The sequence below is a fragment of the Apium graveolens genome, chromosome 4 (genome assembly GCF_009905375.1).
Source record: "Apium graveolens cultivar Ventura chromosome 4, ASM990537v1, whole genome shotgun sequence".
Taxonomy (NCBI): domain Eukaryota; kingdom Viridiplantae; phylum Streptophyta; class Magnoliopsida; order Apiales; family Apiaceae; genus Apium; species Apium graveolens.
In genome coordinates, this window is record NC_133650.1 from 113,820,574 (window position 1) to 113,838,567 (window position 17,994).

Sequence of the window (17,994 nt, forward strand, 5' to 3'; positions counted from 1 at the left end):
AAAAAAAAGGGATTTATCTGGTGTCATTCCATTTTTTCAATTCTAATTCAATTATACATTTTTTGTATCTTTAGATGATCTATTCCGACCTTAAAAAAATAATCAAATATAAACTTTTTTAAATACAAACTTACAATTTTTTTTCTTCAACACATTTATAACTTGGGTTCAAAATTCATAATTAAATTTTAAATAAATACAATTAATTCTTCGATATTTGTTTCATAGAGGTGTGTTGAAATGTAATTAAAACAAGGAAGAAAATCCGTGCGAGACACGGGCCATGTTCTAGTATATTTTTGAAGTTATGTGGCGTGATATTAATTTGATCTTCCTGAATTATGAATGGTGTGTTGTTCGGGGTATAGATGCTTACTGACCGATGTAAAATTATGAGATATTATAGTATTTGCGAATTTAATGAACAGTCTTTGTTCTATTGGTTATTTCATGTACGTGCCATGTAATTACCTAGATAATGGTTGAAATGCTTCATGATTGAGGGCAGTGACAACTTCGAAATGAGACGTGTATGTACCTGGATATCGATTGTGTATATATGATAAATTTGTTGTTGTTCTACGATTTCAGTGTTGGAGATTATATATAATTTTGATTAAAAATGTTTAACGATTGCCTGGTGTTTTAGTTGTAGGTATGGTTTATGTTTATGCCCCAATAAAAAAAATTAACTTTTCTTCAAGTAACATAGGTGCAGTCATCCACTTGTTAGTGTGAAATATGTTTTGTTTCATGGATGTAATAGCCCGTGCGAGAAACGATTCGTTTTCTAGCAATATCGAAATATGGTGTATATAATTTTTGAAATGTAAACTTTTTACGGTTAAAATATAAAGTATGCAATCCCTAATAATTTAATTAAAATGTACAAAAAATAGTAAAGTATTTAGACTAAATAGTTATTCAGCTTTTTCTGAGTTGAATATGTTATTGTGTATTATAATTCGTAGTTCCTATATATATGATTATTAGGTGATGAAAAGTTATTGCATATGAAGTAAAAGATGTCTCGGCCGAATCTCAAATTTTTCATATTAAAGTATAAGTATAATGTTTAAATACTTCGCGACAATGTTTATTTAACAAATATATGCATATCTACTATTTATGTATGTGACATGTATTTTAGAATATGTTATTGTACGTGGTAGTGTTGGTGTGAGACTCTATATTATTTTTAGTACATAGACTAATGTAGTGTTAGTACATAGACTAATGTAGTGTTATTTTAATCGTTCTTCATTTTGTTCAGATTTCAATCTTCTTTCATATTCAAATTCAATAATTATATATATTGGAATTCCGTGCCAAACTTTTATAAATTCGACAAAATTGTCATAAACATTAGTACTTAAATTTCTAATATTTTAATAATATTATGAAAGAAATAGTACGATAACTTTTATGATCAATATAATTATTTTTTTCATTTTTAACTTATAACAGATCGAATGAAATCATATTTTTAGTGTGTGCGTAAGTTTTATTCATATTTTAAAATTAAAAAATGAAAATAATTCTATAATAATACTAAACTGTTTGTACCAAATAAACAATTACAAAAAGTACCCTGTTTCATTCATGTACTTTAAAATATATGTAATTTTCATTATATGAAATAATATATAATTTACATTTTTTATAATAGAGTAATGTTAAAAATCGTTTAGGTCAATACATTTTTTAAATTACATTAAGTGCTAAAATTATTTTCTTTATGAAATTGTAAAACAAATAAATCCGATTTTGTATAAAACAAAAATTTGAATTTAAAATTTACTCTTTAAAAATTCACCATTATTAAAAAAGTCACATACACACAGTTTAAAATTTAATATAAATATACCTATTGTTTTAACAAAGTCGAATTTGGGAAAAAAAGTTGTTTAAGTACAAAGCCTATAAGCTGTAGCTTTACCCGATCATGCGATAATCTAAACCAAATACTGAGTATTTTTCAAAAATCGGGATAAATAATAATAAATCAAGATAGAAATTTTAATATACGTTATTTATTGTTGAACCTTATAAAAGTCTCTAACACACTGATAACCGTAGATGTAGGAAGATAGATAGATTTATAGATAAATTACTTATTTTTAAAAATAACTATTCAAATTATCTACCAATTATGTTTGAAGTGAAAAATAAAATGTTTTACCATCTACGACAGTCACATATTATGTGTATTATTAATAACATATGTGAAAATGTGATGTAGTGGTATGAACATCTATTTGTAAATGTATAGGCTCAGGTCGATTCCAACCAACAACGCCATTTTAATTAAACTTTGGATATAGGGGCAAATTAGTCATTTCAACCGAATAAAATGTCTCACGAATTTTATACTTATGTTGGTGTATTATATAGATAAAGGATATGTCTAATTAATGTTATATAGTACTTGTTATTCCCAGTGGACTAACAATGAGATTTACAGAAGGGGGTTGAATGTAAATCTCAAAACTTTTTCAAGTTTTGAGCAGTTTCTAAGGCTAAGTGTTTTAGTGAGCAAATGTGTGTGAATGGCTTGAAGCTGATACAGACAGATATATATTCAAACACAAATGTAAAGAACACAAAGAACTTAAAAACTTTTCTGGTGGATTTGTTGTTCTACCAGAGATGTGTTACTTAGAAAATCTGTGATTCAAAGAATTAAATCACAGCTGCTTCCTAGTACAAACTAGATGATTTTCTCTCTGGATTTTTCTAAACAGCTCTTGAAAATTCACATCTAATTACTAGCTGCAACTTGGTTTATATATCACCAAGTTTATAAGTGAAGACAAAACTGTAAAATACAATTAAAAAGGCTCTTCACATGTTTCTTCTTCATTTCTCTATCCAATGCAATTTAGGTTTAGCTGTTAATCTTTGAATACTCCCTTGTTTACACCAGAATGGAAATGCTGCATTTTCTTGATTCCTCCTAGAGGCTGCCACATTCCAGTTTGTCTCTGTCAACCCATGTGCCTCTGTCAGCTTATGAATTGTCACTATCAACTTCTAATGAACTAAGCATCCGTTGAAGCTTTCATCCGTTGATGCCTTATCCGTTGAGGCTTTATCCGTTGAAGCTTTATCCGTTGATGCATTAGCAGTTGAAGCCTTATCCGTTGAAGCACTTATCCGTTGATGGATATTATCCGTTGAAGCTTTAGAGACATCCGTTGGAGCTTTGTTTCTTATCCGTTGAAGGTCTTCAATATCAGTTGATACTTCTTCACTTATACAAAATTACAAGGCATGAAATATTTACAATTAGCCCTCCTATTTGCATATCCACTAGTAGTCAACATGACTGATAATTTCCTACAACATCTAAGAATTACAACTTGAATCCAAAGAATGAAATATGCTACAATACTAAACTTATTTCTAAGTAAAGCTACTCCTTCAATGGATAGCCAAGATGGTCTTATCCGTTGAGACTACAAACACTAGATTTCTACTTAAGTGTTTTGTTTACCTTATCATCAAACTAATACACATATTCCTAACAATCTCCCCCTGTTTATGTCTACTAGAACTGTAGGAATAAATTTGGGTTTAGCTTGATGATAACAAAACATTTGACAAACATATTAACTGTAATAAAGCAGAAATTCAAAAGTGCTGCAAAAATGTGTATGCTGAGATGGAATAGAAGAATTACATTGTTTCCAAGCGTGCTCCTTTAGCCTGAGCAGATTAATTTCTTTTCCTTTGATCCCTTGTTTTCTTTCCTAGCCTCCTGTCATTCTCCTCTATTTGAAGTTGAAGTTGTCTGTAGAACTCAGCTTCATCTTCTTCATTGATGTCCAACTTAGATTGCATATCCTTGAGAGTTTCATTACTGGAAATCTTGAGCTGATCTTCAAGTCTGAAAAATCTTCTGACTCCTTTGTTGTCTCTGAACTCCATCAACCAATGAGGTGATTTGTGAACTGTAATTCCTCTTTCTTGAATGAGTAATATTCTAGGCAAGGTATTGGGCTCCCACCAAGTCTTCCTTATGTTGGCAATCTTGTTGAGAATCTCAGTCTTGGCAGTCCTGGTAAAGCCAGAATCCCTTTTTATGGCTGAGTAAACTCTAACCAAGGTAGAGTAGCCTTCTTTCAGAATCCTGTAGAGAGGCCAAGTTCTTTCCCCACTTCCTTTGTATTTGAACACTAGTCTTTCTGGTAGCTGTCTGTAGGCATCTATTCCCCTTACTTCCTCCAGCTCATCCAGATAGAGTTCAATGTCTGAAAATTCTTTTATGTCACAAATGTGAACATAATCATCCTTAGAGGCTTGTGGCTTAGGCTTAGGCTTCTGAGTGAATTTGATTTAGGTTGGAGGTGGTGTTGATTTGATTTTCCTTTTCTGTTTCTTTGGTGGAGAAGTGGTTAAGAAGGTGGGCAATTTGATGGTGTCCCAATCAATTGGTTCCTCCTTAGGAGTGATTGTTTCACCATGGATATTTATGAAGGGGTTAGGCACAATGGGTTCAGGAATAGAAGGTAGTGGTTTGGATTTTGATTGGGTTTCTTCAGTCTCATCTACCATTTTTCTTTTTGCATTGGCCTTCTTTCTGTTCCCTTTTTGCCATTCCTCTCTTTCCTTACTTCTTTCTCCCACATCATCACTAAACATATCCCCCATACCTACATCTTCACTCTTGTCTTCAATTTCTTTCTTTTCTTCAGTTTGACTTGACTTTAGCTGTTTTTCAAGCTTTGCTTGTGCTCTTTTGTCAGCCTTTAGCTTTTTGGCTTCTTCCTTCAACCTTCTGGCTTCTTCCCTCTTGGCTATTAAGAATTTGGGATGTCATTGCATCACATAAATGCTCTTTCCCTCTCTAAAGATAATAGCCATGTTCATCCTTTCAACCACATCCATGGTCTCTTTGTGCTTTATGATACTTCTACCCAAAACCTTGTCTTCATCAGGCTTTGGAAGAGGAAAATCCACTTCTTTCATCTGAGCAAGGCTTAGAGGATTCTTTGTAGAGTCCTTATTGGATCTGTTGTTGGGCTTGAGAACCATTGGTTTCATATTCTTGGAAGAAGTTTCTCCAACCTTATTCCTCCTAACTGGCTTGAGCTCCAAAATGATTGATTCCACCTTTGTGCTATGCTTCACAGATTGTGATTTAGAAGTTGTAGAACCAAAAATTTGTTGCATCTTTTATAACGACTCGTATACTATTATATTATTTAAAAGTGTAATTATTAAATAAATAGTTAAATGAAATATGTGTATTGGTTTCGATCGCTATGTGTTGACTTATTATGATCTTTGTGTGAATTAGGGTGTACCGAGTTATTTACGTAATTAACTATTGAGTTGTATTGAATCGTTTTCACTTTTAAAAGTGAATTTAGTGCAAATTTAATTGCATAAATATTTGAAATATCTCTAAAAGTGTTCTTATGGCTTTATAATCTCAATATTTATTTTTGGACTTTTATAAAATTTAGAAATCAATATTTCATCAATTATTTAACCCTGTATGATTTTCTGATTTCATTTATTTGTAAAATCTGTACTTAATTCCTGAATTCTTCAAAAATTATGAAACTCACATTTATTTAGGTTTGGAATATTCTGGGAATTTTAAAATTATTTTGGGAATTTTCGGGATTATTTTCACCCGCGCGTTGAATCGTTTATTTGTTAAAAGCGGGTATAAAATTTAATTTTAGAAATTGTTTTAAAATTACGGAATTTATGTTTTTTTAAACTTCGCGATATTTATAATGTTTTAAGACTGTTTCCGTGATTTTCTGAATTTATTTTAAGTGCAGCTCAGTTCGTTAATTGTAAAATACGGGTATATGTTGCGTTTCGAAATTATCTAAAAATTTACGAAATTCATACCTTTTTAATTCCGGGATATTTATAAAATTTTAAAACTCGTGTGGTAAATTTTCGGAACTTTATCTCCCGCAAATTATTCGTTAAAATAATCAAATGTCGGAGAAAATCAAGGCTAGAATTTTCGTGATTATCCTATTATATACGTGTCAATTTATTACAGTTTAAGGGGACACGTGTTTTCTTCCCTGTTGTGGCAATTCAACTGCATTCTTTTTTTTTTTATTAAAAATAAAAACAACATCAACCTCTTCAACCTCTCTCATCCAATCTCTCCTCTCTGCTCTCTCTCGGTCTTGATCTCGTCTCTCTCTCTCGATTTCTCAATCTTTTCACCCCTTGTGTCCTGGTGGTGCTCGCTTCATGCTCCGGTAAGCCGCCGTCGGAGTTTCCGGCCGGCTTTGGCTTCTCTGTTCGTGCTCTGTTACTGTTACATATGTATATATATGTGTTTACATGTGTATGCGTGTAGTTGTGTTGTGCTGGTCTTGTTCTGATTGCCGCCTGCGTTTTTCCCCTGTCCGATTTCCGGTTGCGTTTTGCTGTTCCGATTGTGTCTGTGTTGTGCGCGTAGGGAGGAGCGTGTGCTGTTGTTTTCTTTTTTGTTAATTAACTTAATTATTATCTGCAGGAAATTTGTTTGATTGGATTTCGTGAAATAAAATATTCTTGTACAGAAATTTTTATTAATCGGTGGAGTTCGCGTAGGAAACCCGAATTAATCGGGTACCCGCGGATTTTACCGCCGTCCGCAATGAATTTCGACGAGCGGACGGTGGACGGTGATGATATAATTCTGAGTCCTAATATTTAAAAATAAATAAATATAAAATACAAATAATTAATTATTTAAAAAGTTGTATCGTTAATTGAATTGTGATGGTGGTTGTTGGATTGTGTGATTGGTTGTGAATTGACGTCAAGTTGTTCGAAGGGTAGGCCGATAATCAGAGGAGGTGCTGCCCGAATTTTTGAGAATTAAATTCATAAATTCGGGATAGACCCTGTAATTATCGGAACGTCGAGCGAGTATAAATAAGTATACATATATTTTGTGCGAAACTTGATTGTATGTTGTGGTGAATGTTTTGTCAAAATCCAGTAACCTTAATTTCGTAAAATGACGAGTATATGTATATTCCGAAAACGAACACCGAACCAATTTTCAAGATTATGAACCCTACTTGTTGCGGGTGTTATTATAATATACATAATTACGAGTCGGGTTTGAATATCGTTGGGTAAAAATTGGAATCGAGAATATGTCAAGCATACCTAGACGTCTAATGTAGGGTATTTCGACCCTGTAGGTTATAGTTGGGAACCTGAAAGTGGACGATGGACTAAAGATAACATAGTGGTCAGTTGACGAGCTCAATAGAGTTTCAACAGAAAGACCTAAGTATCGAAGTCAAAATCCAATGGAAGCTAGGGGTTGGACGTTAGAACCTGAGCAGCAGAGTCGGCTCAGAGTTGATCAGTAATAGTTGTAAAACCTTGTAAGGCAAGTATTTCTGAACTTTTCTTCAAGACATATTACCAATGCTTTCGGACTGTTTCATAACATGTCGCTATTATTAAACATAACTCCTATTTTATAATGCAAGTGTTTTAAACCACTTACCCTTGAACCCTGATTCTTTCTTGATCTTGAATTGTATGCCTTATTCTTTGTAAACCATCCTTTGTTGATCCTCAGATATCAAATCACACTAATATGATACTACTCCCCAAAAGTATAACTATCAAACACCAAACACTAGAACAAAACTGTTTGAAAATACAGAAACTTTTATACTCAACCATTCTTTATAACATCAAAGAACTATACCTTGAAAAATCATTTCTGACCTAATACCGGATGCTGGTACAAATTGAAAACCATTTCTTATACATACCCTGAAATCCCGTTGGGATATCCATAAGCTTCCTTATGATTTTATTCAAGTGTTTAACTATCGTTGATTATGAATTTGTTTTATTGAATTATATCATTTATCATATTGAACTGCTTTAGGATTGGATAGTTTTTATATATGTGGACCTGATTCGTGGTCAGACCATACCAATGGTCAAGTTAGGCCAATGTGTGCCTTGGATCCAGTAATTAGAACAGTGTTGTGTGCTTTACTCGGGGTTAGTGCGTGACTGATCAGCAGCCTAACCTTGGTTTTAAAACTTCAAATGAATATCCAATTCTAATGATGAGTTAAAAAGAAACTTGATTCCTTTGAATCATCTCATTTGATCATTGTTTAACCTCAGTTATCACTATTATGACTTGCTGAGCTAGTTAGCTCACCCTTGCGATTTTTTTTTATACATTTTACAGTTGAAAAGAATATGGACGATAGTGAAGTTCCTCAGTCCAAAGTGCGGGCTAAGGTTCCAGTTGAGTTGAATTGAGCTAGCAGAAGCTTCATGCGGTAGAAAGATAGTCAGATTGTAAGAATGATTTTAATATCAATTGTAAGTTAAATTAGTTGGGATTTGGTATGTTGTAATAAAGGTTAAGATTGTGGCTTGTTTTCATACTTTAACCTGTTGCGATCCGTGGTTATGTGAAATAGGGTCATTGCAATTAATATTTTATGTACAGGTTTATATATTGTGAATGTGTTGTGGACCCCAAACTTCTGACCCGGGTTTGGAGGGCGCCACATCTTTTCATCAATTTTCCTCCTTTGCTCTTTGACTTGCAATTCAGCTGCTGCTATCTGGATTAGATCAATTCCATCAAGCTTTCCTTTGATTTGTACAGTTGGAGAAGTGGTGATGGCAGGAACTAGCACTTAAGATATTTGAACTGTTGTTGATGGCTCTCCTTCCCCTTCCCTTTTATTCTCCCCCTTTTTGTTATCATCAAGAGTAGGGTTCAAGCCTTGTGCTTTTGCCAGCTGCATTAGTAGAGTTGTCTGAGTTTGTTGATTCTGAAGAATGGTGACCATAGAGTCTTCAATGATCTGAACTCTATTTTCCAATCTGGCCAGCCTCTTGTCAGCATCAGATTCTTTCCTCAGTCTCACTAACAAATCTTGCATAGTACCATAAGGCATGACTGAATCCAACTTCTCAGCATTATAGGATTTCAGATCAGCAATATCCTGCTTGAGTTCATCCACACTTAGATTCTGTTTGATATGCTGCAACTGCAAGAGATGCAGAGAGTCCAGATGATCTTGAAGAATTGCCTTTGTACCAGCATCTGTAGTCTCCTGAAGGGCCTTCTAAATAGTCATTACTTGCTTGACCAAAGTTACACCAAACTGTCCTGGTGTAGATGCCTTTGTCCATACCCAATCAGGTAGATCTGGAACAGAACTTGGGCCTGCTTCTCCCCCTAAGTTCATGCTCTCATCCAAAGAATTAGAGTCATCATCATTAGAATTTACTCCAAATTCTTCAGATGGCTCACCAGCTTGAGAAGGCAGCCTATTAACAGCAGCTTTATCTCTGAGAAGAGATTCTGAAGTGTGTACAATGTTCAAAGTCTGTTCTGCCTCCACATTGCCCTGAGCAGCCAACAATTGGTAGGCTGGAACAGGGTGAGTAAAAGTGTCAGCATCCAAGGAAATGTTATCAATTACAGCTTTGTAATGTTGCTGAAATTGTCTTTCCTTTTCTGCATCATCCACAATCATTGACTCACTAGCAATGGCTGGATCCACCCTTATAGCTTCTGTACCTGCCTTGCTCTCATTTTCTCTATTTTCTTGCATCAGGGGCTCCCCCTGGCTCACACACACCCTCACCCTCACCTTTTAAGGTGGCACTCCCCTCACTCACTTTTGCCATGCTGGAAGAAATAGCATGCATATGATGACTCTCAACCTCTCTTTTTTCCTGGGAGCAACCCAGCCTCTCACTCAAATTATCACTCCCTTCCCTCAAACCTAAAAGTGATTGTACAGTAACCATGTCCTCTACAGTTGGAATTGTTTATGTTATATGAGTAGAGACCATCAACGGATAGGGAGTATCCGTTGAAGTGGAAACTGATGATATCAACGGATAACTGCTATTAAGCTTATCCGTCGAAGAACAACCACTTGTCAACGGATGAGAGATATCCGTTGAAGAAGGAAAAGATGTAGATATTGAAAGTGACATAATTGTTGAATCTGTGTGAATTGATTTTAAGTGAGGTGACATAGATTCTTCAACTATATCTGAAAGAATTGGCTGATGATCCAACAAATCATCTAAAAGATGATGATCATCAGGTTTTGAGTGGGGCTCCTCCCTGAGTTTTAAGGAGGGAGAATCAGGAATTGATGTGAATATCATATCCACATCCAGAGAGGGTGATGGAGAGTTTGAGGATTGATGTGTTTCTATTATGAGAGAATGGGGCTGCGACTCCACATTTGTTGGAGTCACATCAAGTTGAATTTGAGAAGGCAAAGATACAGGTGGATGTATCTGTGCTGTGTGTGCCTCCTGTGTGGAAACTAGGGTTTTGGCCTTCTTCTTCCTTGAAAAGGCTTTGATTGGTGAATGTGTGGCTTCAGTGTCCCTCCCTATTTTGTTCTGTGTCCCTGGTTGGGGACTATTTTCAATAGCTGCATCCTTTTGGGAGGATGCAACTAGGGATGTGTTTGACTCCTTTTGAACTACCACAGTCTTTTGAGAGACTGTGGCTTGGCTGGCTGGGTTACCACTCACCTCTCCCACCTTATCCTGGGGGGGTTTTTGATGTTCACCCCTCCCCTCACCACTCACACCCTGTTCACACCCTTCAGGGTTTATGGTAGTTGTTACAACTGTTGTCTTTTGAGAAACAACAGAGGTGGTTTTCTTTGACTTGTGTTTTAAAAGTTTAGTTTTGGTGGCTTTGGTAGGAACCTATTTGGACAAAGACACAGATTCCATTGCCACACTGGAAGGCAAAGAAACAATGGAGTTGGAAACAGTAGGAGTTATAGAAGTGTTTACCTCACTTACCTGTGGTGCATTCATGATTGGAAAATATACCAATGGCACCTGGCTGTTGAGGTTGATTCTCAAAAGGTCTGCAAGGACCCTTTTCTCTTGTGCCCAGCATTTGAGTTTATTGCTCTCATTAGATATAACCAATCCTTCAGTAACATGGTTAGCCAATAACATAAAGAATCTAGCATAGTAGATGTTATGTGGTCTATTAGCTTTGTTACCTAACCTGGAACCTAATTCTAGCATGAGATAATTGCTAAAATTAAAGTACCTATCAGAAACTAGCATATAGAGCATATTAACAAGATATGAAGTTATGGCATCAAAATTGCTAATCTTCCCAGAGAAAACCTTGATAAAGGCATCTCCAAGAAAACTCCATTCTTTCCTAAGGCCCTTCCTTCTAATACTACCTAAACTAGCAGAATCAAAAGCATAGCCTATGGAATCTAACATAGCAGATACATCTTTATCAGTGTGTGGTGTCATGGCATTATTCTCAGGCAACTTAAAGCAAGACTGTATATCATCACAGTTAATGCAATAATCCTTACCTTTGAGAGAGAAGGCAATAGTCATATCTGTGGAGTTGAACTCTGCAGTTGTCCAAATCTCCTCAATTACCTCACAGTAAATGGTTGGGGCTTCCAGCATTGCATAGCTTAGTTTGCAGTTTTTGATGAAGTCCATCATCTTGTGATAGTCAGTATGGGCTTCATTCTTTTCAACCAAGGCTACGAAATTGTTCTTTTCATAAACAAATCCAGACTGAGACATAATTTTGACTACTGGTGCCATTGTTGTGAGTAGAGGTTGAGAGAAAAACTTGAGAGTTTTGGGAGAGAAGGAGAATAACAATTTCAAGAAAGCGTAAAGTGAAAATAAGAATTCAATGGGCATTTATACTTTCTTGAATTAAAACATAAATAAAATGATTAAATGATACTTTTAAATAAATTACAGCCGTTTAAGAATAAAGAAAACTGTAGAAATTCTGAAAACTGCCTTTAATACAAATACATACAACAGTGTATATCTGTATCAACGGTTAAGTAAAAGAATCAACGGCTGTGACTCACTTAAAGTAACTGATGTGACACTTCAACGGATAAGGTAAATAGTTATCCGTTGATGATCAACACTATTTTATCCGTTGAGGGATAAAATTACCAGAAATGTATTTGTCTTTCAACGGATAATGAACATCCGTTGATAGAACAATTTTGGCTTTCAACGGATAGGGAATATCCGTTGATAGAATAATTTTTACTTAAAGCCAACTTTGTTCTTGCAGCAAATTCATTTCAGGCTTCAAGGCAGATTATAAAGAGGACATAAATCTATGAATAATTAAGCATACCTAGCTCACTTACTAATCTTGTGAATGTTGATTCATCAAGTGGCTTGGTGAATATATCTGCAATCTGCTTTTCACTTGGAACAAAATGAAGTTCCACTGTACCTTTCATCACATGTTCCCTAATGAAGTGGTACTTGATGTCAATGTGCTTGATTCTTGAGTGTTGCACTAGATTTTCAGTAATGGCAATGGCACTTGTGTTGTCACAGAATATAGGAATTTTGTCAACAGTTAGTCCATAGTCAAATAGTTGATTCCTCATCCATAGCATTTGTGCACAGCAACTACCAGCAGCAATGTACTCAGCTTCAGCTGTTGATGTAGAAACAAAATTTTGCTTCTTGCTGAACAATGACACAAGCTTGTTCCCTAGTAATTGACAGGTTCCAGTTGTGCTTTTCCTGTCTATTTTACAGCCTGCATAATCTGCATCTGAGTAGCCAATTAGATCAAAACCAGACTCTCTAGGGTACCAAATTCCTAGATTTGGAGTCCCTTTGAGATATCTGAAGATTCTTTTAATAGCCACTAAGTGAGATTCTTTAGGGTCAGCTTAAAATCTAGCACAGAGACATATAGAAAACATTATATCAGGTCTACTAGCAGTTAAATATAAAAGTGAGCCAACCATGCCTCTATAACTTGAAATGTCCACAGACTTTTCAGTCTTGTTTAATTCAAGCTTGGTGGCAGTGGCCATGGGAGTTTTTGCAGATGAACAGTCCATTAAGTCAAACTTCTTTAAAAGATCATAAATATATTTAGTTTGACTAATGAAAATTCCACCACTAACTTGTTTAACTTGTAAACCAAGAAAATAAGTTAGCTCTCCCATCATGCTCATTTCATATTTACTTTGCATTAACTTAGCAAACTTTTTACAAAGCTTATCATCTGTAAATCCAAATATAATATCATCTACATAAATTTGAACAAGTATTTTAGAGCCATTAACATTTCTAAAGAAAAGAGTTTTGTCAACAGTACCTCTTGTGAAGTGATTATCTAGAAGGAATTTTGACAAAGTCTCATACCAGGCTCTAGGTGCTTGCTTTAGTCCATAGAGTGCTTTCAGCAGATAATACACATAGTCTGGAAAGTTTGGATCTTCAAATCCTGGAGGTTGGCTTACATAAACTTCTTCCTCCAATTCCCCATTTAGAAATGCACTTTTGACATCCATTTGATAGACTTTGAAATTGGCATGGGCTGCATAGGCTAGAAAGATTCTGATGGCTTCAAGTCTAGTAACTGGAGCAAATGTCTCATCAAAATCTATTCCCTCTTGTTGAAAATAGCCTTTAGCAACCAATATGGCTTTATTCCTTATGACAATGCCATTTTCATCCATCTTGTTTCTGAATACCCATTTTATGTCAATAGAACTCTTATTCTTTGGCTTGGGTACCAGCTTCCATACTTTGTTCCTCTCAAATTGGTTTAACTCCTCTTGCATTGCTAAAATCCAATCTGGATCCAATAGAGCTTCTTCTATTCTCTTAGGTTCCTCATGTGATAAAAAACTACTATACAGACATTCATCTTGAGTAGCCCTTCTAGTTTGCACTTTAGATGTAGCATCACCAATGATCAGTTCAAAAGGGTGATTCTTGGTCCATTTCCTTTGAGGTGGTAGATTAGCTCTAGATGAGGTTGCCTCAGTATTGTCATGATGTGAGATAGAATGTTGATTGGTTGAAACTCTCCCTGAGTTGCTGATCCTTTGAAAGGAATTGGGAGCTCTATCAACTGATGAAGTGAATTGATTATCCGTTGACAGACTGTTATCAACGGATGCTTCATTGTGAACTTCAACGGATGATGCACTTTGTCTTTCAACGGATGCTGCATTGCTTCTTTCAACGGAAGCTGAATTATGACTTTCAACGGATGCAGCATTCTGTGCATTATCCAAAGGCAGATTTTGAATACTTCTTGAGATGCCTTCTTCATCATTCTCATCTTCACTATCATCACAATATATCTCAATATTGTCAAATTTGAGTCCCTCATGATGTCCCTCATCTGTTAGTCCATCAATCTTTTTATCATCAAACACAACATGCACAGATTCCATGACAATGTTGGTTCTTAGATTGTAGACCCTATATGATTTTCCAGCAGAATAACCAACAAATATTTCTTCATTAGCCTTTGCATCAAACTTCCCTTTGTGATTAGATTGATTCCTTAAGATGTAGCATTTGCAACCAAAGACATGCAGAAAGTTTAAAGTTGGTTTTCTTCTCTTGAATAATTGATAGGGAGTCATGCCTTTTTCCTGATTGATTAGAGAAATATTCTGAGTGTAACATGCACAGTTAACAGCCTCAGCCCAAAAGTAAGTTGGGAGTTTTGACTCTTCAAGCATTGTCCTTGCCGCTTCAATTAGTGATCTGTTCTTCCTTTCCACCACACCATTTTGTTGTGGAGTTCTTGGAGCTGAGAACTCATGCATGATCCCATTTTCTTCACAGAACAACTTCATGGTTGAATTCTTGAACTCAGTTCCATTGTCACTCCTAATATTCCTTACTTTGAAATCAGGATGATTGTTTATATGCTTGATATGATTGATAATGATTTCATTAGCTTCATCCTTTGATCCAAGAAAATAAACCCATGAAAACTTTGAGAAATCATCTACAATCACTAGGAAATATCTTTTCCTTGAAATTGACAATACATTGACTGATCCAAAAAGATCCATGTGTAGCAGTTGTAATGGTTCATCAATTGCAGATTCAAGCTTCTTACTGAATGATACTTTCTTTTGCTTTCCTTTCTGACAAGCATCACACAGTCCATCCCTTATGAATTCTACTAGAGGCATTCCTCTAACTAAGTCCTTTTTAACTAGATCATTCATTGTCTTGAAATTCAAATGGGACGGCTTCTTGTGCCATAGCGAACTTTCAACTGAACTTGTTTTGCTGAGAAGACAAGTAATAGATTATGCATCTGTAGAGTTGAAGACAGCTAAATACACATTCCCTTTTCTAACTCCAGTTAGAACCACTTAATTATCCTTCTTACTTGTGACAATACAGGCTTCAGAATTGAAGGAAACAGTATTCCCTCTGTCACATAATTGACTGATGCTCAATAAGTTGTGTTTGAGACCATCAACCAATGCAACTTCATCAATGATGACATTTTCTTTTGAAATCAAGCCATATCCCATAGTGAATCCTTTGCTGTCATCTCCAAAGGTTATGCTAGGGCCAGCTCTCTCCTTAAACTCTGTGAGCAGGGTGAAATCTCCTGTCATGTGTCTTGAACAGCCACTGTCCAAGTACCATAGATTCCTTCTTTTTCCCTGCACACAACAAAATCAATCAAGTTGATTTTTGTACCCAAGTTTCCTTGGGTCCAGCCTTGTTAGTCTTTTTCCTAGACTTCATTCCTCCTGCATCTTTTGACTTAGGTAACTTTGGGTCAACCTTGGTCTCAGATGAGGTTGGTTGAAGTGTAGGGTTAGTCACAGAATCATTTAGCACATTTGATTGAATTTGATAAGGCATAGATTGTGCAAACATATTATTCCACATAGGCATATTGTATGGCATTTGAGGCATACTAAATGCAGTAAAATAAGGATTATTAATATATGGCATGTTTGCAAAATGTGCATGGGGATTCTGATGACACATTACAGGCATAGCATGCAGAGGTGACATAGACATGTTAGGCATGGAGGGATTTGAAGGCATGGGAGCATTCTTAACAGATTTGCAGTTATCAGATAGATGATTAACACTTTTACAATGCACACAGCTTTTTCTAGAAGCATACCTATCAGGTGTGTAATTGTTATGTTTATTAATCCCTACCTTCCCATTTCTTTTAGATTTTCTTTTAGTTTCCTTTTTATCCTCAACCAACTTAAGCCTATTTTTCAGCTGATCTAAAGTCATGTGTCCTATATTCACCTTACTGAAATCTTTGGATGTGCTAGCTCCTTCTTTGACAAAGTTCTTGAAAGTTGAACCATCCTTCTTATTGAGATTTTTATTTTTGAAATTACTTGCCTGTTTTAATTGATGAGCCTTCAACGGATGCTCTTTTTCTTCCTTCAACGGATAACTTTCATCATCCGTTGATTCCACATCCGTTGACAATCCATCAATTAATTCTAACTCCTTTTTATTTTTCTTCCAGGCATCCTCACAGAATGATTCAATTCCCTGAACCTTGGCAATCTGAACACTAACATCCCTAGATGTTTTCCAGGCTTTGATTACCTCTTGCTCACTTTCTAACTATTTAGAAAGAATTTCTACTTTCTTAACAGCTTCTTCTAGTTCACTCTCAACAGTCAAGCATTTAAGTTTAATCTTTTCAAGCTCAATTACCTGATCCTCTAACACAGCATTCCTATCACTTAAAAACATATTATTCTCTTTGATCCTAGCATTTTCTTTAGCTAGTGATTTAAGGGAAACACGCAAATGATATAATTCATTGGATATATCATTTATGGCTTCATTACATTCATTTTTAGAAAGCTGAGAGAGATCAGTAGTAATTACCTGGTTGCTTGATGAACTAGTTTCATTTTCATTATAATTAGCCATCAGGGCTAGGTTGACATATTCCATATCATCATCTTCATTGACTCCATCTGCTGCCCAATCATCTTGAGTGAGAAAAGCTCTTTCCTTTTGTTTGAGCAAATCAAAATACTTCCTTTTTTAATCAACTTGCTCAAATTTCTTCTTATCAGAGGTTGGCTTCCTACACTCACTTGCAAAGTGTCCACTAATGCCACAGTTATAACATTTGAATTTGGATTTGTCCACCATATTTTTGTTTGGCTTAGTGAATTTTGTATTTTTCTTAAACTTCATCATTGCAAACCTCCTGGACAGAAAAGCCAGATGTTCATCAACATCATCAGAGTCATCCTGACTGGAATTGTCTTCATTCTCAGCTACTTGCTCTTTACCCTTGCTTGATTCTGATTTGCTTGTGCTAATTTTGAGACTTGGCATTGTCTTCTCCTCATTCTTGGCTTCAATCTTCTCACTGTCAGTACAAGTGCAACTGTTCCTCCTTTTCTCTTTCCCTTTTCCAGCAGCTCATCCTGCTCCATTCCAAGTTCATAATTCTTCAAGATTCCATATAATCTTTCAAGTGTGAAGTTCTTATAATCTTGAGAATTTCTTAGAGAGACAGTCATAGGCTTCCATTCCTTTGGTAGAGACCTCAGAAATTTTAGGTTGGAGTCCTTGACTTGGTACACTCTACCATACAGCTTCAATCCATTTAACAGTTTCTGAAATCTGTTGAAGGTATCATTTAATGATTTTCCTTCTTCAAAGTGAAAATATTCATACTGTTGAATAAAAAGCTGCATCTTGTTCTCTCTAACCTGCTCAGTACCTTCACAGATGATTTGTACAGTATCCCAAACTTCCTTTGCAGTTTGGCTATTGATGACATTGTCAAACATATCTTGATCTAAGCCATTAAACAAAATGTTCATGGCTTTCTTGTCCTTGCGGATTTCTTCCATGTCTTCAATAGTCCATTCTGCTTTTGGCTTGGGAATGGACTGTCCAACAGCAACTGTTGTGGTAGCAGCTGTGGCCACTTTGTGAGGGATGTGAGGACCATTTTCAATACAGTTGATGTAGCTTTCATCTTGAGAAAGAAGATGTAAATACATCTTCACTTTCCAGTGATGATAATTATCTTTTTCCAGGATTGGAATCTTTATACCAATATCCTTCCTACTCATGTTGATAGCAGGAGGATTCTTCTGTGCACTCATGATGTTAGCAGAATAGATCTTTAAACTCTTTGTATGTTAAGAGCTTGCTCTGATACCA